Source organism: Anarrhichthys ocellatus, unplaced genomic scaffold (assembly GCF_004355925.1).
Source record: "Anarrhichthys ocellatus isolate YVR2014 unplaced genomic scaffold, GSC_Weel_1.0 scaffold57, whole genome shotgun sequence".
Taxonomy (NCBI): Eukaryota; Metazoa; Chordata; class Actinopteri; order Perciformes; family Anarhichadidae; genus Anarrhichthys; species Anarrhichthys ocellatus.
In genome coordinates, this window is record NW_022280087.1 from 588,945 (window position 1) to 613,966 (window position 25,022).

Consider the following 25,022-nt stretch of genomic DNA (forward strand, 5'->3'; position numbering starts at 1 on the left):
CAGAGCAACGTTCAAATGTTATAAAACAACAAGAACAAGAACAAACAACTAGAACAAAAGGGTAAGAAAAACAGTTCTTAAAAGTTCAGTACAGTTTCAGAAGATTCAGGTCAGTTCAGTTCACAACAAAGATACTTTTCTGGTTCAGTTGAAGTCCTTCAACACAAATAATGAGCCACAGTACCTAACTGGATCCCAGTCAGAGAAATGTGCTGCAACGTTCTTTTTGATTCTCCCTCCCTCTCATCTCCTTGTCTCTTCATCCAAACACACTTCCTTTGATGAAGCACTGGGTGAAAACTATTTGGAAACGCTCCACTGCTGAATAAATAAATCACACTGAGATATGTAACTTTCTATTTGTGTGTTTTTATGTGTGTGCATGTGTGCCACTAGCTTAACATCGCTCTCCTCCACCTACGCCTAGTGCACTCTCTGCTCCAGTCACTTCTCTGATCTTACAATAGAAACACTGGCCAAGCTGTAGCTACAACAATGGTTGGATTTACAACAGAAATGTGTTTTTGTCCAGTGAGGAGGGGATGCAAATACTGTATGTATAAAAAGCATTGGCTGGGATTTAAAAAAAGAAAAACACTCACAGACTCACTCACGGATAAACATGTACAGTGGGCACAGACCGATCGCATGATCCTCTCCTGGAGGGGATATTAAGTTAATGCAGTGGTTCTCAAACTGTGGGGCGCGCCCCTCTAGTGGGGTGCGGTGGTATTACAGGTGGAGCACAGGGGGAAATGCAGATTTTTTTTAATATTTTAAAAATTTTTTATTTTTTTTTAAGTAATTAATAAATACATGACGAAATGCCTGTACTTTCGTGTAAATGTTTACGTTACGCCGTTAACAGGTTACGCTTGCGCATGCGCGACGGCCATGATCCTTGGCGACTCACATGTGTGGCTTAGTGTTCCAAATGAAGAGACATTTGGCAGGCAGGAACAGAAAAGCAACCGCAAGCGATGCATCCGGGACGAACAGCAAGCAGCCAAGAAGAAACTATGATGATGCCTATCTTGCTCTGGGTTTCACAGTGAACGCGGTAGGAGATGAGACCAGTCTGTGTTTTATGTCTGAAAACTCTAGCTGCGGATAGTATGAAACTTGTTTTGTTTAGTTTTTCACAGGTTGCACTTTATTGTTATCTTGAAAAGATATAACTTTATGTGCATTGTTCTAACAAAATAATTGCACATTTTATTTGTTTTTGTCTGATGGAGCAATCTGGTTTACTTAAAAGTGATTGCAATTTTCTTTATTCTATTATTTGAAAAAGCACAGACGGAGGAGTCACAAAATGTTATTTCAATAAAGGTTCAACATGGACCATTTTGTTACAATTTTGTTGGGGCGGTGGGGCATGAATATATTTCTTCCTCCAAAGTGGGGTGCGACAGAAAAAGTTTGAGAACCACTGAGTTAATGCATCTCGCTACACAAGAAAACTGTTTTTGAATATAAAATAATTTAAAAAAGATGAAAATCAATCACACTTTATCACAAATTATTGCATGGACCTTTTGGTCAAAATTTCACTTTTCCTATCTATGGATGCGTTATCTTTCTAAAGTTGTTTTATAGTTTGCGCTGCAGATTAAAATGACCCTTAGTTTCCATAACACTATTTCAGATGCTCTGTGTTCAAAACAAAGTGTGCATCGTTATAGAACTGTGGCAGCTTTCCCCCTCCTTCATGTCCCTTCTTCAGCACACATACAAATCTCCATGAAGAGTGTCAGGTGTAATTTCAAATTCACTCATGCTGAATTAAAAAATGCTTCTACTTCCAGCCCATGATTCCACTTGTATCAGCCAATGTGGGGCTATGGAGCTGTGTAGTGTTGCATCTATAAATACACTGCTGATGAAAACAGGTGATCAATAACTAGTGAAAGGCTGGACGTCACTCTGACCTCACTCTCTCTTTAGAGCCCCGAACAGGACAGAAACCACAACCGCTGCCAACTCTTACCCTACTTTTAGCTGCTCATGATAAATATTTCAGGAACGTAGGAGGGGGGGGGGACTCTGCCAGTGTGAGGCAGGAGTTGACAAACACAGTCACGCCCCCCATCCCTCAGCATGGTGCTTTGCTGTGGCCAAGATGGCTGCTGTCTGGGGCCCAAAAATAAAGAAGTGAAAAAGCTAACCTGTTGTCTCTTTAAGGCAGTACTCTGCCGCGACAGCCAATCACGGGCCAGAAAATGTGACTAGCGCTTCCTTGTTGATGACCTTGATGGAAGAGGAGTGAGAGAGCTGAGGATGTGTTAGAGCATACGGGAGTGATGAATGAAGAAAAGTTTATAAACGACGATAAGTCTCTGCCTGCCTTTCTTCTTTTGCTCCCATATAAACTCTAACCGCTCTCTCTTTCGCCATCCGTATAGCCCCCCCATCCTGCCCCATCTCTCACACACACACACACACACACACACACACACACACTTCTCCCTTCTCTGTCAGCCCTGCTGAGTGTTGCATAATTCCCAGCATGGGGGAGTGAGGACATAGATGAAGGGAGGGACGGAGGTGAGGCGGCAGGAAGAATGACTCATGATGCAACTTGCGCTGCAACGCCACACTCAAGTCATCTAGAACCGTAAACACTTTATCACCACCAGGCGGGAATGTTACACTAATGACCCGTGGCTTTGAATGATGACATCATTTGTTTTCTTTACTGCTCATTCTTTTGCATTAAGGCCTTTGGGGATAAATGCAGAAACACATAATTTTGAGTAAAAAAAAAACCTCTTATTTCTGCAGGCAGTGCCGGAATTTTAAAAGAGGTGCGAGTGTAGTTGGTTATTGGCATGAAGGTAAGTAGGAGTGAAAGATGATGTCATCACTGGAGATGGGAGTATCATGGATCATGAATAAGAGATGAGATGTCTGCTGTCGCTGTGGTGTGAAACTACATTAACTTTACATTACATGATATTGCACCTCCTAAGATTATTCATGAGTGTGTGAGTGCCTGCCTACAGTCTGTTGGTTTTTCAAAATAAAAGTGATGCAGGTGGTTATAGGTGGTTTTCAAGGCTGTGCATCCTCTGTTCCTTTCCTCGCTCCTTTCTTCGAGGATTCAAGACAATGGTCGTTTAACAAATTGGGGCGTCCTTACCTCGGTGCTGTCATTTTAAAGCGCCGTCGAAGCAATATGTTGTGTGGCCCATTGTCTGGCCTCTTTTAGGGCCCGTTTCACAAAGTGCATTTTTTTTGCGTCAGTGTTGTCAATGTAGACGCGTGGAATGTTGCTCTTGCTTTCGAGCTGTCGTGCTGTGTGCAAAGGTTCCAAAGCACTTATTTTTTACAGCCCGACGGCTGCTCCAGAGATCAAAAGAAAAAAAAAGTTAAACTTTTGGAATCCTGTAGCGAGCACGACATGTGACAAGGAACATCCAGCAGATATTTTCCTTTATTCCGTGTCTACAGTAAATTCACGGAGAAGATCGTCATTTTAGTGTAGGGATACCTACAGTAGCTTTACGATCCGTCGAACGGATTATTTTACTCGCTTCACCTGTTCCGTCCAAGGAAGTCACAACATCCAGTAGAAAGGTCGGCCAAACAGTAAAGCTCCTGTGAGAGATTTACGGTGGTATAAATCCATTTATCTTCTGTTCCCGTGCGTTTTAGGCGCAACATTTTCTACGTCACGGTCCCCGAGAAGACTTCTGCAAAGTACAAGTGTATCCTCTCTTATTGCTCCCCGAGATGCATTTCAGTAAAGTCCTTCAAGATGGAGCGCTGACATCGATTTCAGGGACACATGCCGGAGGATTGAGTTGCTACCAAACGAAGACGCACAAAAATCTAGAAAAGATTAGAGACGAATGTTTGAATCTCTGCGTTATGTTACGCAGATTCCCATGGTACTTTTGAAACATAACATCTGTCTCTTTGTAAGAGATGTCCCTTTTAAAAAAGCGTAATTATGTAAAAAACTGTATTGAAAAAGTTAGTTATTTTCCCAAAGTTGTATCAATTTCAGTTTGCTGGATACAATTTTAAGAAGGTAACAGCTGTAAGTAGAGAATGCGTACCTTTAGTTCCTCCATATTTCAGTAGCTTTTGGAATGCGGCCCTTCAGATCTGTTCGACTACTCACCTGAGTAATGGAGCCACCTCACACATCCATCTCTCTCCCTTCCTCCTTATCTTCCATGATGTTGATTTGCCATTTGGCCTGCAAACAACTGCCATCATTGTTTCCCTGGGAACCCACACACACAAACACACACTCACACGGATGTTTGGAGGTGTAAGGACGACCTTGTAGAGGAAATTGCTGGCCATTCATCATGTTGCAGCTCCAGCGGTGCGAGGAACAGGAGATTTGATAAGACCTTGAGATAACATCGGTCCCTTCTGCCACAGCAGGGCCACGGGAGGCTTAGCCAGGAGAAAGCCCAGGCACTGAAGTAATTGTAGTACAGTATCTGTTACATTTCTCACATGCTGAAGTATGTTAGTGGGCCATGTGCATTTACGTCACGTAGGGGTTGTGTGGATTTTGCTATTCATTGTTGCCATCTAATGTAGCACAATCATGACCCAAGACTAAATCATGTAAGGTTTCGCATTGAGATGAATTGCAAAGAGCTGTCCATTTGGAATTAATACAAGGGTGGACACAATAATATGAATACCTTCTATATGATAAATGGTCGCAAAGTGTTTAGGCTTAAAACTGCTATTAGTATAGGAAGCATGAGCACTGAGAACTTGGTAATATTAAAAGTGTTTCACACATGTTTTACAGTACGAGTGGTTGTTTTCTGTGAGAGCATTAACGATTTTTATCAACAGTTCTGCAGTCAGCATTGTGCATTTGTCAGTATTTATTATTGAGGTTTTGCAGAGCTGTGCTTCACAATATAAACGACTTATAATTCTCAATAAATTCTGCACACAACTGCAGTCAAAATGTGTCAATGTATTATGTCTGAAAAAAGACTTAGCTGTTGATAGACACGGGTGCACGCAGGATTCAAAATAGATTCAGAGCCACACTATAATCTCTAAAAAAAACAAAAACTGTATATAAGAAGTGGACTTAGTCACAGGGACTTCACCCATTGGTTTGTGGACTACAGTTTTGAAGCCTCAAATTTGGCATTTGGTTTTTGGCTTGTGCCATCTTTGTTTTTGGACGTCACTATCTGGGTTTTTGGCCATCTGCAACTTGTTTTTTGACCATTGCTATATTGTTTTTTTGCAACCAGAAGTGACACGAGAGGGTGGAGTTAAGCACGCCGAACCAAAGACATTTTTAGGTGACCAAAATTAAAGTTCATGAACTAAAAACACACTGTGAAAGGGTTAAAGTTTTAAGACGAAAACACTGACAACTCTCAGACCGGACAACGCCGTGGAAGAGACCTGTCAATCACAAGGTAGGCCCCGCCCTAAAGCATACCCTGCTCTATGGTCTGTTTGACTCTAAATGGACCATCATTTACTAAATGAACATCATGCTGTATTGAAGAAGACTTGAAACTAGAGATTGAGACCATAAACTCATGTTTACAATGTTTACTGAGGTAATACATCAAGAGAGAAGTAGAGTCATTCTCTCATAGACTTCTATACAACCAGACTTCTTTTTACAACCAGAAGAGTGATGGCTCTTTGATGAATGGAAGTTTAAGGCCCTTCAGCATTGGCTACATTCTTCAGAATCATCCGCCTGCAAACACCTCATGCACCTGCTTGTTAAAGATCTTAGCAGTAGTGTTTCTTGCAGTTGTGCAGGCTGCTAAACACAGAGACAAGAGGAAATGAGTTAGCCTTGGTTTAGCCCCGTTGTCAAACAAATGCACACTGATGAGGTTACTGGACCTTTCCTCCGGGGTAATAGGGAGAAGCACGCTCTGTAATGCTGGCACATTTATCTTGTACGACACGTCCTGTAAGTACACAGGGAGAAGACACACTAACGCCTCACAATCAAATGCAACCCAGCGCAACAATATCAGAAAGTACTGATAACAGCAGCCTGTGGTAACTGTTGTGCTGAACACCTTATATATTGAATGTTTTCAATGGGCCTCACTTTGGTGAACAGAGAGAGCAAAGAGAAGAAGAGAGACAAGTAAACTGTGTGCTGTAGCTGCTGCTGCTGAAACTCATTTTCAAGATGAGAACAAGCGCTCTGACCCGCTGATAAGCTTCTCTACTCAGCCTGGAATGAACTCAGCTATGAATCACTACAAAACAGTCACCAATGTTTCTCGCCTCAAACCGGCGAAGAAAACAACAAAGAGCCACAACAGAACCTGTCACGCTTCAGTTCATCCCTCTGAAATGTGCAAGCTGCAGCCTTCTCGACATGGGTATTTCGGTATTTATTAACTGTTACAGGGAACACATCACTCCAGTCCGGGTCGAATTAAACTGGCTCCCCATTTGTTATAGAAATCAATTTAAGATTATAACAATTACTTTTAAATCGCTACAATATATGACCATATCCATCGTTGTCAATGTAGACGCGCTAAAGGTGCACTTAAAGGAGAAAGTGACACCGTCTCGGCGCACAAGCGTTCCGAGATGAGATAAAATAATTAGGCTGTGACCAAGAACAAACCAATTACAGCTGGCAGATATCTTTTCTTTCTTCTGTAAATAACAGTCTTAAGTAAATTAGTGGAGGAGAATGAATCGTTTTAGTTCAGGACTACCAGGAGCTTTACTATCGGTCCCATGGAATATTTTACTTGCTTCACCCTTGCCATCGAAGGACGTCATAACATCCTGTTGAAAGGTCAGCCAAATTGTCACCGACGAATCGAGCAGTAAAGCTATTGTGGGGGATTTATGGTGCTGGAAATCTATTTATCTTTGTATATTTTAATCAGGGAGGCTTACTGCTAAATTACCGCAACTTCATCATCATCATCGCAGGTTTTGGTGGCATGCATTTTCAAACACAACATGTTAAGGGCCCTTTCGCCCTTTACTCGGCTCCGCTGTTACATTTGGACAGAGCCAGGCCAGCTGTTATTCCCCTATTTCCAGTCAAGCTAAGCTAATTGGCTGCTGGGTGTCGCTTCAAAATGAACAGATATGAGAGTGGTGTTGCTAGCGCTGAGCAAGAATACTTCCCAAATGTGTAACTATTCCTTGATTAAGGAATCCAACAAGAAGAATGGTCTCCTTGCAGTCTTACTTTTCAATTTATGCACAGATGGTTGAATGGAGGAAATGCTGATGTACAGTCTGCTGTCTTTGTCTGTATGCCTGTATCTTTCAATCTGAATATTTTTCTACACACCTATCAGTCACACTCTCCTCCTGTCTCCACACATCTTTTACTCCACCTACCACCCAGTCATCCTGTCACTCCATCCATCCCATCTGTGGTTACAGGCCGACAGGCTCTCCATTTTAACTCCTACAGAGCACCATATAAAATGATTCTTCTTTTGCGGAAGCTGCAGGGTGATTTAACTTTGAAGGTGACTATGACAGGAACATTAATGGGGAGAGTATACGATTTAGCACTTTAAGGGTTTGTGCTTTAGGGTGCATTCACACGCCTCTGGTGGAACAGAACGCTGGAGCTTTTTATTTGCTATTCCTGTTTCGGTCACTGGTGGACTATGGCCTATTTGCACGTTTGCTACCACTGAATTTGATGAATTTACTGTTTGTCAGACCACAAGTGAGACAATAATTAGCTAGCTAGTCACCCCGAGGCTCCTCAGCCTTAGTCCTCCACCGCTAGCAGACTAGTTCGGCGGTGGGCAGCTCCGTCTACTAGCTATGGGGAGTGATGGAATGTTTAGACCTGCTGGCCACCAGCCCACTGTTCGACTTGTATTCTGTAACGGGCGTAGCATGAAAGCATGGTGGAATTAGCAGCTAGCTAGCTAACTAGCCATCCGCTAAATGAGTCAAATTGAACAGCTTTATGCTTCATCCACACACTCTTGTAGGAAAACACATCACATGCATCGAGGCAACTCACAAGAGTCGTACGAAGAGCTGACTGTATAAGCAACCATCGAACATTGTTTCTACCACGCTTTTGTTTGTTTGCTTTTCTGAGCGTTTGAGTTCTGCCTATTTTGAGACAATGTATCATCCCTGACCATAGCTAAGGCGTGAACCAACCCTTAAGATTCTTTGTCTCCGCTGTTGTGCAACATATATGAAAATAGGAGTTGTAAAATAGCATGTTAATATTCACACAACACAAATATTTACATGTTGTATATTAATGCGTATTGGGGGTAGAAGTAAGCAATGTTTGTAACTGCTGTCCAAAAAGTAAATTTTGTATTGAATAACGATGCATAACAGGAGGGAATGATCAGACATGGCTTGGTTTTTATCATATCACAACTGTTCTATTCAAATCAGATTCAAATGGATCAAAATCACTTGGTAATTTATCACTCCATTCTTGATTTTATATCCATTTTTTAGCACTCCCGTTTTTCATTTTGCATGCATTTTCATCACCTACAGTTATATATAAATTAGTTTTTCTTATTAATTAATGCAGCTGTATCTGGACAAAATGGGATTGTTCATATTTGAATATAAAATAATTGTATCTGTATGGATTATATAATATCTCACTTCTGGCTCTTCTTGCCTCTTACTCCCACATTCTTCGTGCCTCCTTGTCGTCGTATCTCATCCTTCTCCTCACTGCATCTATGAATGAATCTCCTAGAGAAAGTGAGCGAGCAACAGGAAAAAAAAAAACAGAGACGGAGAAAGAAAGAGAGGGAGAGAGAGAGAGAGAGAGAGGGAGGAGGGGAGATGGCAAGGTTAATTTTAGACTCAACACAGTAATTCCCCTCATTTCGCCACCGCTTCTATTAATAAACTTTGCCCCCCCACCTCTCCAACCACGCAATCACTATTTGATGGACTATAAGAGATGGGGAGGGAGCGAGGGAGGATGAGAGGATGTTGCCTAGCAACCGTATCCTGACTTGGCAGGCCATGTGATCGGGAGAGGATGACTGGCACGGAATGTGGTAGTAACACACCGTGCCTGGGAGCAGGGCACACGCATAGTGACGCTTCCTTGCACACACACACACACACACACACACGTAAAGGAACTCACGCAGATATACGCATGCACTTGGTCTTCCTCTTTCTCGTATCATGATCCTCGTTAACTTATTTGTCCAAACAAACCACAGCAGATAGGATTTGTATTCATGGAACATGATTTTCATAATATATATGCCTTATTTGCACAGTCCTGGCGAGCCACAATTGTTATGGCAATTTCTTCCAGCAACGTTTGGCTCGGTGAGTGAATGCTGATTCACAGTGTCGTGTGCCGACTCCAGAAAACATCTCACAAGATGTCTGGAGGAGGTTGCTTAATATTGTACAAGCAACACAAAGAGATGTAAAGTGTTTAGCCCTGAAGCCACTGAACGAGTTATAAATGAGTGTAGGGATCTCACAGCTTGGATAATGTGTTCATCTTTATTAATCCTCGATTAAACTGTGGTAGCAATGCATACATGTATACAGAGATGGGCTGGGGTTCAGTGTCTCGCTCAAGGACACTTCGACATGTGGACAGTAGGAGATCGAACCGCCAGCCTTATGGTTAAAAGGCGACCCGCACTACCACCTGAGGCTTGGGCTCACAGTTGCCAGTGGACACAAAATTGTTATTTGACTTGAAGCAGTTTAAGACGGTACTGGATAGTCTTAAATACAGCCTTGGTGGTGAACAATAATTTGTCATTTCTTGCCTCTTACAGGGACAGTGTGTAATATTTAGGGGGGTTTATAAGAACTTCTAAAAGTCATAACTATGGTTTAATCAGTGTATAATCACCCGAAACTAAAAAGCTATTTATATCTACACAGGGAGCGTGTTCGCCATGTTGCACTGCCATATTGCTCCAGCAGCCAGAACGGACACTAGCTCTAGCAAGAGCCTTTCGCATTTTTACGTTATCTGAAGATAGTGATGCTTTCCGACACCCCGGTATTAAACGGGCCCCGGTGATACATTATTAAAGGACGTAGTATTGATACTTGTGTTTTTTATTAGTACTTTTTAATGTTTTGATGTAAATTTATCATCACAGTGCAGCATCTGCTCTCTGTCTGGCTGAGCTCCTCCTACACACACACAGATATAGACACAAACATGGGTGCGAAGCTCGAGCAGAGAGGACACTGTGGTGAAGTGAACCAGGTGAAGTGAAGGATACTCGAGTTGACGGCAACTACGCTTGTTACTGTACATGCAATATCTGTAATGTCAAAGTCTGTGTTCTTCATTCTTTTTAAACTTTACTCAGATATGTTATTTATTTTATGAACATTTTACATTTGTTTCCATTGAGTTATTAATGACTTTATAAAGTGACTCTGCTGTTGTAAACATAACTGTTGCTGCTCTAGATTTATTAATATAATCTATTCGTTTTTAAATCTTATATATCTTTTTAAAAACAATTATTTAGTCATGTAGAAGAACAGAGTATTGATAGGAGTAGCTCCTAGTTGTACTAAAATCCTAAAGATACCTACCTGTAGGCCATCGTAGTTATGCGCTTGGAAAGGGAGGGGGCTAAGCTGAGGGGTATTTAATTGGTTGCAACCAACAATGCCACTAAAACTTACACACTGTTCCTTTAATTGGTTACTCTGATGTATCACCTGTACCTTTCCCAAGCTTAAACAACATGTTAATCAATATCACAGTTGCAGCTGCATAAGTGACAGTTGGCTTAACATAAGATAAAATAAGATAATCCTTTATTAGTCCCACAGTGGGGAAATTTACAGGATCACAGCAGCAAAGTGGACAGTGCAAACAAGATACATGGTAAAAAAAAAAACAAGAGCAGCAAGTATTATGAATAATATATAAGTAATAAACAATAAAGAATATCAACTAAGTAAAACAGTACAAAAATCCACAATAACTAAATATCACTAAAAATAAAAAATAAAAATATTATATTTACAGACAGAGTATTTTTTTTATTGCACAGTGTAATTATTGCACAGATTTTTTTTTAGTGTTGTGTGGTCTACTGGGAGCACAGCTGGTTGTGCAGCCTGACAGCGGCAGGAAGGTAGGACCTGCGGTACCTCTCCTTCACACACCGGGGGTGGCTGAAGGAGCTGCACAGAGCTGCCAGGACGTCCCGCATGGGGTGGGAGGTGTTGTTCATCAGGGATGATAGCTTAGCCATTATCCTCTTGTCTCCCACCACCTCCACCGTATCCGGTGGACACCCCAGCACACTGCTGGCCTTCTTGATAAGTTTGTTGAGTTTGTTCCTGTCAGCTGTCGAGATGCTGCCGCCCCAGCAGACCACTCCATAAAAGATGGCTGATGCCACCACGGAGTCAAAGAAGGTCCTCAGGAGTGCTCCCTGCACTCCAAAAGACCTGTCTCCTCGGCAGATAGAGTCTGCTCTGACCTTTTTTGTAGAGTGTGTGTGTGTGATCAGTTCAGTCCAGTTTATTGTTCAAGTTAAATGTTAATTAGATGTGAGCTTTGCCATCATTAGCCAGGTTTCCATCCAAATGTATCACAAATTTGAAATTAATTCTAAGAATTTTGGCAAAAGAAATTGTAAATAATTGCTTGTTAATTCAATGGACGCTAAAGTTACATGCTTTATGTACTTCATCATTTATTCGCTAAATCCGTTTCTATTGCATTTTGTCCACGATTTTTCAGCGTAGGTTTTTCTGTTGAGCGTCAACATTTTGTGGCATTTTTTTGAAAACAATTGATGCTCTCGTTCTCCAAGGAAAGAGCCGAAACACCAAGACAAGAATCAAGATGATGAACGAACACATCGAAAAAAGAAAAGCAGGCAAGGTGAAGTTGGTAAGCAGCCAAATAACTTGTTAAAACCTCTTATCTCTCTGACGGCCCGTCAGTGATAACTGCATATTTGTGTTATGCACACAACTGCCCTGTAACGATGAGTATTAATGTGATATCTCATTAGAAAGCTACGGTTCTTGTAATTCGATTTATGCAAACCATTTCAAGATACAATAACAACAGCGGGTACAGTTAACGTCTCTGTCAAACAAGCACTCCAAAAATAGCCGATAAAATATCGCTGTGACTCACCGATTATGATCCATAACGTGCCCCTTGTGCATGCTAGTCCAGCAAAAACGGTCTTGCTAGGTGGCTAAGGGTCCACTCGATCCAATCCAGTAAAAGATTTAGTCCAAAACACATTAGTACGTCCACAAAGACCCACGGGGGCTGTTGCATCATTTCAAATTAGCCAGCAGATATGATAACTCGCGATCATATTTCGGGCATAACTTCACGTTCCGTGTCAACAGAGCGGAGATTCGCAAAATGGAGCCTACATTCCGCCGGTTAGATTGACACCTCATTTGATCCAATAGGAGCTTCTATAGCCCGGCCACAGTCTGGAACAGCCAACGAGAGTCCGCTTTGAACGACAATGCCCGCCTCTCTTCTTTGAGTAAAGCTCGAGCCAATCGCAACAGATCCTGTTCAAACTCAGGCTCTACATAGCCAATGAAATTACGAAGACAAGGATATGCAGATTTATCAGATTGAATGCTGGGAAAGTTTTCAAAACTGAACTGGAAACCATGAGTCAAGTTCCTGGGACAGAGTGTGAAGACCAAAGTCTGGTTCATGAGGATTCTTAAGAATCTGTGAAAGTTGATTATGGTTAAATATGATGTAGTTAATCATACATCGACCTAAATGAACTATAGTTGAAATTTCCAACACGTAGTATATACATTTTGATGTGGTATCTAGCCTCCAAATGCGTTTCTACCTACCATGTGTGAAATATCAATTTTCTGTTGTGAATATCAAGTTTCTGTTATATTGTTATCATATTATAACTTATACTAGGAGTTCTGACTGTTAGCTGTCGAATGAGAGTCTTTTTGAGACTGTAAGTCCCAGCCATAGATAGCTGCTGCCATCTGTTGGCCAAAACAAATCTAGGCAGAAGTAAAATGCTTCTCTTTCACTGTGCTGAAAACGCATTAGCTCAATGCTAGTAGCACTTACGGTGATTCTGACTGATTGTGAAGAAACTTCAGAGTGTTGCCGTTCAATAAAGACTAAAACCATACATGTACTCCCAATGGTTCAATAAGAGCTGTCAGTTTACTTTGGGTACGCGGTTGATAGGCGTTTTAGGCAAATTAGTTAATCACAAATTAGTTTCTTGCTATATTCTTGCTTTGATAGAATGGAACACTGAATATCTCCAAGTCATGTGCGTGTGTCAGTGTGTGTCTGTGTTTATCAACTTCACTACTTAGCTCAATTAAAAAACACCTGTGTGCCTGCAGCCTTTACATGGGAAAAAACTGTGAAAAAGCTCTCAAATAAATCATCTAAACTCCCATAAACGTAGCTCCTATTGCTCAGATATTAGAACTGGAGAGGAAGGATGACTTGATGAACAGATAATGTGAGAATTGTGTCTGTAGTGTAAAAAATGTGGCTTTCGTGGCGATCTAGAAATGGGGTACGTGTTCTGTGGAAGATGTTCTCGGAATATATAAATAAATACAAATATTTTTTTCACAAGAATCTGAAGCTCCTCTTCACTCTGTCGATGACATCACGCACTCTGAGCTGCACAATACACACCCATTATAAAAGCAGAAAAGGACTGAAAAAATCATAAAAGTTAAAATGTGACTTCATGAAAATTGTACTAGCTATCAAAATTCCCATTTGGCTCAATAAAGTCCAGCGTTTTGTCTACATTTTAAACTTTTAATCATTTTTCTACGTTAATGTATAGCTAGTCAATATGGGCCCGAAGTTAAGTGTTTTTTTGCTCTCTTCACGCCGAAATACCATTCAAGTGAATAGAGCGATTTTGCAGTTTTACTGCCTTTGTGTCACAAAGCCACACTGAATAACATCTCACTCTGTGCAAGTCTGTAAAATCTAAATTAAAAGGGAGATAACCATTTCCAAAACTCCAACATTGTGAAGATCAGTTCCATCGGTTTAAATATTAGTATCAATATGTTTGTCAGATAAAAGCAAGTCATCAAGACCATAAGACTCAAGGCCAGTGAGCACAGAGCTGGGCAGCTTTGAACAGACTTTTTAAGTTGGTTTTGAAAGTGCATTGTCAGGTAGGGTGTTCCACTGTGGTTTTACTATGGTAATCGGCCCCAAACATCCACCTTTCAACACTCACGAGCACATGAGTTGAATGCAATATTGGGGTGTTTGCTACATGTCCCATAATCCTTTGCAGAAGGTTTTCTCATTACATATTCAGAGTTCCAGACAGATTAAATGAGCCTGACAAAAATAAAATCAGCAGCTCTAATGTGCATTATCCAACCTGTTACCTGGCAGGTGGAGGTACAATTTTAAAATTAGTAAAGTCCAAGCTCAAAATTGATTTAATTGATTTAGAAAAGTCTGCTTAATATTTAGCTTTCATTCAGAAATACGTCTCTCTTCTACACTAAAATTCTCAGTCCAACCAGGAAGTGAGTGTTCGTTGATCACGCTGAGCATTCACCTTGATGAGCCCATAAAACCCCTAACCCAAATCCCCAAACCCAAACCCCCCCCCCCCCCCCCCCCCCCCCCCCGCCTCTCCCATTGGATGAGACACAAAGCTAGAGCAGGCTCTGATTGGTTGCCAGAACCCAGCCTGTTGCTGGGCTGTTTCCATGGCGATCACTATCGTTATATCGTGTGCCCCCCCCCCACCCGCCTCGCCTCAGAGTTTGATGGGAAGTGAAAGAAGGCTGGAAAAGAGAGACAAATGATGACAATGACTGGAGAGAGTGAGATTAGATTAGCGAATGAGGGTGTAATATGAGTGATGGGAGAGTGTGTGTGTGAGTGTGTCAGAATGAAGTCAGAGAAGCTGTAAGAGGATGTAAATACTGGAGTAGAGGAGGGGGACACAGCGAATACATGGTGTGGAATTTTTTTGGGGGGATTGCTGCAGTTAAAATGGCGCACTTTTCTCAGATGGTGTCTCACTCTGCATCCCAATTCTCCTCTTGCAGAATCCAACACGCTGAACTTGTACAAAGGCATGCTCTCACATACTCATTTTTATGTTTCAGAATCCTGGAAATCAGAGTTCCTCTGCTCAGATGTGTGCAGCAGAGCACCGAAGAAGAATCATAAGGATTCAAATGCCTAATATTAGTGCCCTACATCCTTTTGTTTCTATGCAAATCTATCAAGGATCTGTATTTTACCAGAGGGATGAGTTGTGCTTTTAAATTCACACATATATCACATTAATGGGCGTCGAATGTACTAATGTGAGACGGTGCAGGAGCCTGGCCCACGCATCGATTTGCCAAAACATAAAGCTGTCTCCATACAGAAAAATCTGGGCCCTGCTGGGAGTCTCTTTTCATCAGAGATGGTGGAAGTCTGTGCTCAAAATGTGAGAAATGGTTTAGAATTATCACAATATACTAGGCAACATTATCATGTGCATTTGGGTTTTACGAGCGCTATTCCCTCCATCTGAGCTTTTTGCTGTATCTCAGCTCATTGAGTGCCTGCATCGAGACATTTCAAATGGCTGGTGTCAATCATCTGAACCACAATACAGCCAAAAGAAAGCAACAGCTGTTTTGGAACAGTATCAGACGCAATTATTTAGGCCGCTGCTCAGAGATATTTGAAGGATAAACCGGAGAGGGAGGCATAAGGAGTGGCATGTGGATAAACGGATGAGCAGGAGGCAGGAGGCAGTGATCGATACACTGCAGAAAATGTGAGAGACTGAGGGCGCGAGTGAGAAGACCAAGAGTCCACATTTACTCACGAGTGCCAGCAGAGATCTGATTTAGTGTCACTCCCGCGAACACACACACATAGTGTTTGTAATTTACAGTTGAGCACTGATTCATGTGCGTGACATTTAGCACATATATACAACACATAAACTGCAGGGGAAGTGTCCATCAGCTCTTTGAGTCCTGTTTTTTTCTTTTGAATGAAAGCAAATAGTTTTTTAGTTGTGGCATGGATAGATGATGGATCAGGCAGCTTTAGGCTCAGGCACCGGACAATGCTGCGGAAAAACAAAAATAGGCAATAAAACGACACTTTAACAAAGCACTTTTGTCACTGTAAAGCCATCGAGGCCTGTGTGTTATCTTTTATATATTTATTTAATGTCTGGTTTTAAATCAGTAATGTCTTGTCTTAATGTTTTTGTACATTTCATACCGAGTTGCTGCTGAACTGACTGATGAGTCGCCAACTTCATTTCGTTGTATCTTTTTACGATGACAATAAACATCCTTATCCTTTACTCACAGGAACCTTGTTGGTCATTGTTCTAGAAAACAAGAATGTTGCTTGCTATTTATTATAAACAATGTGGAGATTATTAACAGGATTTAAGATTTAAGGTCCATTGGGATTCTGGAGGGATTGTAAGGCTGTAATGCTCAGTGCACACAAGAAAAAAATGATCGTTGGATAGTTGAAAAATAGAGCGAGCAGTTTGTAAAATTTGGCCTGAAGGACATTGGTAACTATATATGTTATACTTCTTCAGTGCAGCGGCCATTTCTGAACAAATTAGATTCAATTTAAAGATAAGCTGTACATCCATCCGAGCTGCAATTTGTCGGTCTCAGTAACACATCAGCCTTCTAAGAGGAAGTTAGCATGTTAGCATGAAAAAACTGAGGCTGGGACCTAAAACCATGGATGTATAGAGAGAGAACTGGATACAGCTTTGGAGGCGGGGCCTCATTCATTCCTATGACAGTTGCTCAGTGGTGCAAGAAGCCAAACGACTTCCTCAATATGAAAATACCAGTATCTTCGACACTGCTTCCGATGGGGCCCATAGAGCAAGCGCACTAGCACTCAGCCTAGCTTCGTTCTCGGGCTCATTCAAATGAATGGAGGAAGGAAAATAAATCTGGATTCAGCCATTAGTGTATTTTTATAACTTTCAGGACCTAATGATTAAGATAAGGGCTATTCAAGGGTTCTTACTGGAGGTTGATCTACCTCAAAGAAAGTAATCGACTGATTCGTCTGAAAGAGATGCACTTTCACCAAGGAGACTGTTGTTCGTGTTCTGTGTGAAACCAAGTCAACGTTGACTTATTTTACTTTACTTTTGTTGCTTAACTTTCGTAACACCTCACCCTGTGAAAGTGTAGTTATTTTACGTAACAAACCTACTTATTTCCAACCGAAGAGCAGAGATGAATCAGGGAACATACCAGGGATGATCAGCAGAGCAAGTAACACAACGGACCAGGATACAGCACAGACGGGCGGGAAATAGACAAGGACAGGAACTGAAGTGAACACAGGACACAAGAGGCAGGGAAAGTCAAAATAAAACGGAAGAAACAATTAAACACAAAACACAAAACCGTGAAGATGACTTATTTTAACATACTCTTGTTAAACTTGTGTACTCCACTAATGCCATGTTAGTGGAGTACACATACAGTAAATGAATATAAAAAAATACTTATTTTAACCCAAACCACTATCTTTTTGGGATAACTTCACCTGACATAACTTTTCATAAGCTATCATACGAACTGTTATATGATATGTAGAATGGAGACATTGAGAGACAGATCTAGGCTACTTGGAAATAATTAAAGGGTCAACATGTACAGCTGATTTTAGTGATCACCAATCATAGACTGTATATAATAAGTGGATGTAGTCATTGCCATCTTGAATTACAGCCGTCGCCATGTTGTTTGTTTTTGCAACCAATGAACCGAAGTGACCATATTTGTAATGCGGAGGAGTGACGTAGAGACGCCGTATACGGCATCCCCTGCTTTATGGTCTATTGGACTCTAAATGGACCATAATGTACTAAATGAACATCATGCTGTATTGAAGAAGACTTGAAATTAGAGATTGAGACCATAAACTCATGTTTACAATGTTTACTGAGGGAATAAATCAAGAGAGAAGTAGTCATTTTCTCATAGACTTCTATACAACCCGTGGAGTCGCCCCCTGCTGGTCAGTAGAGAGAATGCAAGTTTTTAGGCACTTCCGCATCGGCTTCACTCGGCAGAACCGGAGGTTGCCGCCTGTCGCCAATGCATATAATGTTGTTACAGCGCACACTGCTGCTTTTAGTTCTCTGATCAAACAATGTCATCATTACAAAGGCCTTTAAGACCAATTTGAGAGACATTAACATCGATTCAGAGTTTGCCTCAGTGAGCATAAGATAATTGATTCCCAAACATGCCTTTTGCTTGCAACAATGTGGGATAAACACGTTGCATAATGTCTTACATCACAAGGTGGAGCCATCACTTTTGCTGTTCTGCAGAAAGAAGTCTAGCTAATTCTCACTCTGCAATGCAGCTGGTATCACTGAGATGACTTCACCTGCATATGTTTTATATCAGCTGTAGGCGGCTGTGAAATGATGGACAGGAATGAGACAGAAGGACAAGAAGAGTCCCTCTTGTCCGTCCTGCTGGTGTGTCTGTGACCTTTAGGTATGAAGGAGCTCACCCTCGTTTCCTCCCCTTGACATCTATCCTTCCCCTCCCCTGTCTCACTCATCTAACTCTTTCCTCCTGTCTGTCTCCATCTCAGATACAGCGTCTACTCTGTAGCTAACTGCTCTCTCTGCTGGAGGACTGTTGAAACAACATGTTGGAACTCTAGATACAGTAAAGTGACTAAGCAAGCTCAATCAAACGGATTTCTGTCGAAGTGTGGTATTTTAAATTCAAAAATTATTCTGAATCTAACGTTTCTATTTTTCTATTGTAGCCATACACTTTACTTTTCAGTTTCCAAAGTGATGTGTTTCTTTGGGCTTCTAAATATTGACAAGTGAAGACAGATTATATGCAATCCTGAAGAGTAAAGCTTCTGTGAAGAATTTCAGTATTAAAACATTATTATTATGATTAATAGCACCCCTAGTGGTGAATAAAAGTGTCACAATAATAAAATGTCCAAATATGTTAAGAGTCACAATATGTTTCCTTATGGAATGTATTATATGTTTACAATATGCTTACTTATAGAGGATATTATATGTTACAGTATTTTACTCATTGAATGTATTAAACCATAGAAGTATAGTCACTAAAGGTATTAAAACACTATATGAATAGTTTTGAGGGTCAGAAAGGGATCATTTTGAGTGAGGCTTTCACAGGAATGGAGGAGAAGGGATTGCCGTAAACCGCAGAAGGAGAGGTCATCGTCTGGACAACTGACCATGCGGGTCACAGAGAGGAGGCGGTCCGAAGAAGTTTTGCCACAGAATCGAATTTGGTTCGAAGCCAGGAGGGAACAGAATTCGAATGGAGCCAATCACTGATTGACACGCAGGATCATTCAGACTTTGGGACAGTTTCGGACACTTTCCGACTTTCAGGGGATATAAAGACAATGTTTTAGAGAGTATTCTTCAGATCACATCCGCTCTCGTTTTACAGTTAACCGAATTTGGTCTGTTGGGCGGGGCGTGTGTGTGGCCTCTGCTCTCGAGAACACCACTATCGATAGTGTAATTCAGATTGCAATTGTTAGCTTTGTTTAGTTTATTACATATTGTTTTGATTTTGAACCGGGTCCAGTTGCTTTTTTGGAGCGCCTGCCCTGTAACATGTAAACAGGGCAGAGTGCATTCCAGCGGCCTTGCGGTTTCTTCAGAAAGTCCAAGCCTCAACACTTCACTATACAACTTTATATATACAATTTGGGATTCAACTCATTTTCACTTAATTGCTGAGAGTTATTTCATACCTGTCTTATCAATATGTAGCTACAGCCAGCAGCCAGTTAGCTTAGCTTAGCATAGCTAACTGATTGGGGTGAGACAAGGGGTGAAAAGGTTATGTTGTGACCTTCGCAATAAAACATCTTGGATGTGACGTGTCGAGTCTTGGCCGATCAACGTTAAGATGTCTATACCATCTTCATTTCCCTCCAGCTTTTCATTCTTTCACTCCAAGTTGAAGTTACCGCCAATTATGAAGGCAAATCACTGTCAAAATCTGAGAGCGCAAATAAGATCCACGCGCGTGTGTGAGTAGAAGTAGAAGCTAATTAAACAGCAGCGCATGTATTTTACTTTGGCGAGCAAGAATATAACAGAATATCTTTGCTCGCGCGAGCAAAATTGCAGCCTGCGAGGATAAAATCATGCTTTGTGCGTGAGGGGCATCACCTAGCGAGCGACTACTATCACTGCTCTTCTGCTTGCGAAACTTTAACCTGCTCGCTCGCTAGTTTTTGTTTTTGACACTAAGAGGGCGGACCCAGTCACCATTGTATAACTACATTTAATTAGTTACAATCCTCGTCTTTGGATTGGCCGAATATCACTCTGACACAGATGCTAGGTCTGTGTTAGAGGTGGTTTTCAATCACCCACTAAACACTACTCCACTACAATTGTAACCAATTAAATGTAGTTATACAATGGTGACTGGGTCCGCCCACTTAGTGTCAAAAAGAAAAACTACTCGCAAGCGAGCAGGTTAAAGTTTTGCGAGCAGAAGAGCAGTGATAGTAGTCGCACGCTAGGGGACGCCCCTCACACTCAAAGCATGGTTTTATCCTCGCAGGCTGCAATTTTGCTCGCGCGAGCAGAGATATTCTGCGTGGAGTGATGTAAAAGTGCTCGTCAAAGTAAAATACTGTAGATACTGTACATAATGTAGATCCAGTATCGGCAGTAAAAAAAAAAGGAGATAACTAGCCAGCTGTTCAACTAGAGCTGACATACTGATTAATAACTGAATAATAAATTAGTTTTTTGCTTAAAGTAAATGTCTTATCACTTAATTTTCTTCTCAGAGTAAACCAGAATGCTACATTTTAAAGCTCATATTTAAAATACAATTCTCCCGGGGGAGCATGCCCCCGCACCCCCCGACAGGGTTTCGGGTTCGGGTGCTTGTCACCTTTTTCACCTCTTATGAGTTTGCAGGTATGTTTACTCAAGTAACTTTAAGTAGATCGTACTTGTCAGAGTCCTTTTAACACTGCATACTTTTTACTCCCTCAAGTAGATTTTTAGAGACAAATCATTAATTTCACTCCATTATATCTGGATGCATTCATCATGTTACTTTGATTTATTTATTTCAGCTGGTGCTTTGTTATCCTACTGCAGGTAACGGCTCAACATGATTCTGTTCAAAGCAGCACGGCTGACACTACAGCAAGAGTAACGCTAACGTTACGGCTTTCAAATAGTGCTAACAGCTAATAGAGTGCTGCAGGGATGACGTGTTTTTGTAGGCCAACCCCGGAAGTTAGCATCGCACTGGTTCCCGCTACCAAAAAATAGTGGGATGTTCCCATTCCATTTGCCGAGCTAGAAGTATGAATGGGTTGAACGGACAGTAACTTCTCATCCAGCTCTTGGAGTTAAAGCAAATGGGCGCATTTACAAATAAGATCTAACTATTACCTCAATGTCGATCTGACTTTTAACATTTTCATTAGTCAGAAGATAAAGTGATAAATATGCCAGTAATGGCAAATCAAGACTGATGTGACTGTTTTCCATTAAAACCACAGGCTGAGCTGATGGGTATATTTTGAGATAAACATCGTGACTTATGTCGCTTTATACTTTCTTTGTGGTAATGCACCATTATGCAAAGTGCAAAGTGAGGTTAACTGATGTAGTTGTTCTCCTCTCTCAGATCAAACTTTTAAAAGACTGTAATCTGTTTAAGTTTCTTGCCTAGAGGTGGGTGAGAAGGTTGATATCACTCTCACATCGGTCTGTTTAATATTTCAATAATTATTAAGAAATTGGAGACAGCAACTGGTTAGCTTAGCATAAAGTCTGGAAATGTGGGATTCCGATGAATTCAACAAACGAGGTATAACTTGTCAATAAGCATGCTTTAGACATGCAGGTAGGCAGACTTCTTTATAAATTCGGGCAGAGTGAGGCTAGCCGTTTCCATTCTTTGTGCTAAGCTAACCGGCTGCTCGGTGTAGCATCATTCTCATCGACGTGAAAGATGTATTGATCAACTCATCTAACTCGAAAAAAGAAAGCAATAAGGCTTTTTAATCAACATGCCAAACTATCACTACAAAGATAGACAATACAGACTTGGTCAATTCAACAATGTGTTAATTCAAAGTCAGTTAAGTCACTTTAAAAATGAATATAGTTCAGAGAGTGTGCCCCTCATACTAAGCATTGTTACTAAGAAACTTCCTGCATTCATTACAGCTGCGATCGAAATGATTTTTTCACAACATGATTATTTCATTCAAGGATGGATTAACCAATATGAAATGCTCCTCTAACCTTGACACATATAGTGAATTATTCCCTCCACAACCTCTTACCCAAGAGAGTCATTAAAGCAACTGTTTCAGGCAGGAAATGCAATTCATTAAATATGCAGTCATTTTCCTCCCCTTTTGAATACAGCTGACTGATTTACAGCTGAGTAACGGCTCTAGCGAGCAGACAGAATGTGAATTACTGTCGCCGTGTTAATGACTCAAACTTTGAGCTATGAAGAAGAAGAAGAAGCAGAGATGGCAATTAAGCCGTTGAAATTAGCAAATGGGGAGGCATCAAAAGACTGTAATGGCTCTTAGACGGCAGAAATGACAGAGATGAGAGAGCCATCACAAAACTCCCAATTTGAAAGCCTGTGTGTGAGTGTGCGTATGGATTCCTGCTGTTGCTTGATCCGCTAAAGCTAATATGAACGGGCCAGAATTAATTAATTTACGGACGGGAATTACAGTTGTTGGGGTATTTCAGTCTGGAACAGACTGCAGTGCATCTGCAGTAAAACTCCCATTGTTTTGTAACACAGCATGAATGCAGGAACAAGCCTGTAAGATGACAAGAGTATTTCTCAAATTGTCCTTTAAATAAGTCTCACAGGAATGTGGAGCTCTGTTACAATGAAACCCTAGAGAGGGAGTCACTTCACCTATAGTTTCAGTTCCCCTCATTGCTTTTTCACTCGCACTCAAAATTGAGTTTTAGGGCTGTAGGGGGAGTTTGGATGAAAAACCTAAAACTAATGTTCCTGTTCCTTTTTTATATGGTCTCTGTAGTCCTGTATTCTTATGAGCACCTGTAGGCTTTTACTGTTGCTGAGATAATGGCAACATTCACACTAGTGTTGTTGTCTTGGACTTAAAAAAGACAAAAAGAAAAACTCACTCATGGTTTATTTTCTTTACCCGTTGAACACATTTTATGTAGCATTGTTGTGCATTTGTTAGTGTTATTACAGATTCAAACTGAGCCAGAGTAATGTTTGTTGTTGTTTTGTTCCGCTAATCGACACATTCTGGTGTTGTCATCCTAAATGAAATGTTAGAAGTGTATCTTCAGTTTAACAGTGTCGCCCATTGAGCTTGATTAACCCGGCTACACCAACTAGCATGCTACAGTTCGGCACAAATGGTGCGCTGCCAAAACGTTCAGGGTAAAAAGTCGCGCTTCAGAATTTATGTACCGCGTGTGCGAGTAGTAGACATGAACAGCCGTTTGTGTCAAAGGGCGTACCGAAATAATGTTGCATACCGAACATCCCATAGCGAACGGTTCAATACAAATACAGGTATTGTAACAACCCTATTGCAAAGATCGATCTACATTTCTGTTCATCTTCATAACCTCTTATCATTGTTTCCATGCACATGAACCACCTGTTAATGAGGATTATCCCGGTTATGAGGTTTACATGAGCACAAAGACATTATTCATATCCCCGTATATGTAAGAGATGAGAGGGACAGGAAATAGTGAACGCTACACTGTACGTTTACTACCACTTCAACACTTAAATGTTAATCCTTTCTCCGTTCTGATTGGCTTCAGAGCTTACAATAATATCTCATCTTCATTGTAACCTCCTTGGATCGCCATCAGCAGTCTGTTGACCGTTAGGTTGTTCAGATCCTTGGAAACACACTCGTTATCTTAACCTCTGGATAGAAATTCACTCCTCTGGCCTGCTGCTCTGGTGAACTATAGTCTTGACCCCCTTTTGAACTTGTCACAAGACAAACCTGTTCACAAAACCAGACGTGAGGCCCGACTTTCAACTCCTAGACGCCCTAACATCGTCTGCATTCCACCAACAGCTCGACACGCAGATAGTTTTTGATCATTTTTAAGTGCAACACTTGTAACCATAAACACTTTGTATCTTATTGCTACTGACAGTTTTGATCTTGTTTTCTTTTCCCAGTAATGATTTATGAGCACTATTTTCTTTTAATCTCTGTTTTTTGTTTTCTTTATTGCTCCCACTGTTTGTACATGATGCAACTTCAGTGTAATATAAACTTTAAGCAAATTTGATTCGACAGCATAACTAGATGCGAGGCCCCAGGGGTGGCAACAGCTCTCTAATGCATCTCCTCAACTCGGACACAGGGGGGCAGTATTACCACAGATGGCTGCTGAGAGGATTGACTGACAATCACACACAGACACACACACACATTTCGAAGGCACACATGGTCAATAATGTTGTGTGTTGGTCCATTATGGTGCCTGACAGCGCGTCGCCCTTGTCCTCCTTTCTTTACTGAAATTGCTCCTGTAGAAGAGAGAGAGACCTGTGGGGTTCGTGGATGTTCGGAGTGGGTGTGTGTGTGGGTGTGTGTGTGTGCCTGGGACGCTTTTCCACTGTGTGTACTAGTGTGCTCTACCATGCACGCCTGACTGACTGCTGTATCTGTAGGCAGCTGGAGTGTGTGTGTGTGTGCGTGTGTGTGTTGAAGTGTACTTGTGTGCTAGAGTAGATGCTGTATGAGAGTGTGTTGCAGGGGTGGTAGGATGATTTGCTATTTTCTGAAAATACATGATTTTTTTATGCGAGTATCTGAATGTGGTGGATTTTGTAAGTGTGCGTGTGGGTGTTATGGCATCTGAGAGGGTTTCAACAATTTCATGTGTTGTTCCTGCTGAGACAGACAGAACTAATCTACCTGGATTTGTCAGAGAGAAAAGGAACAGAAGCTTCCCAGTCTGTGATTA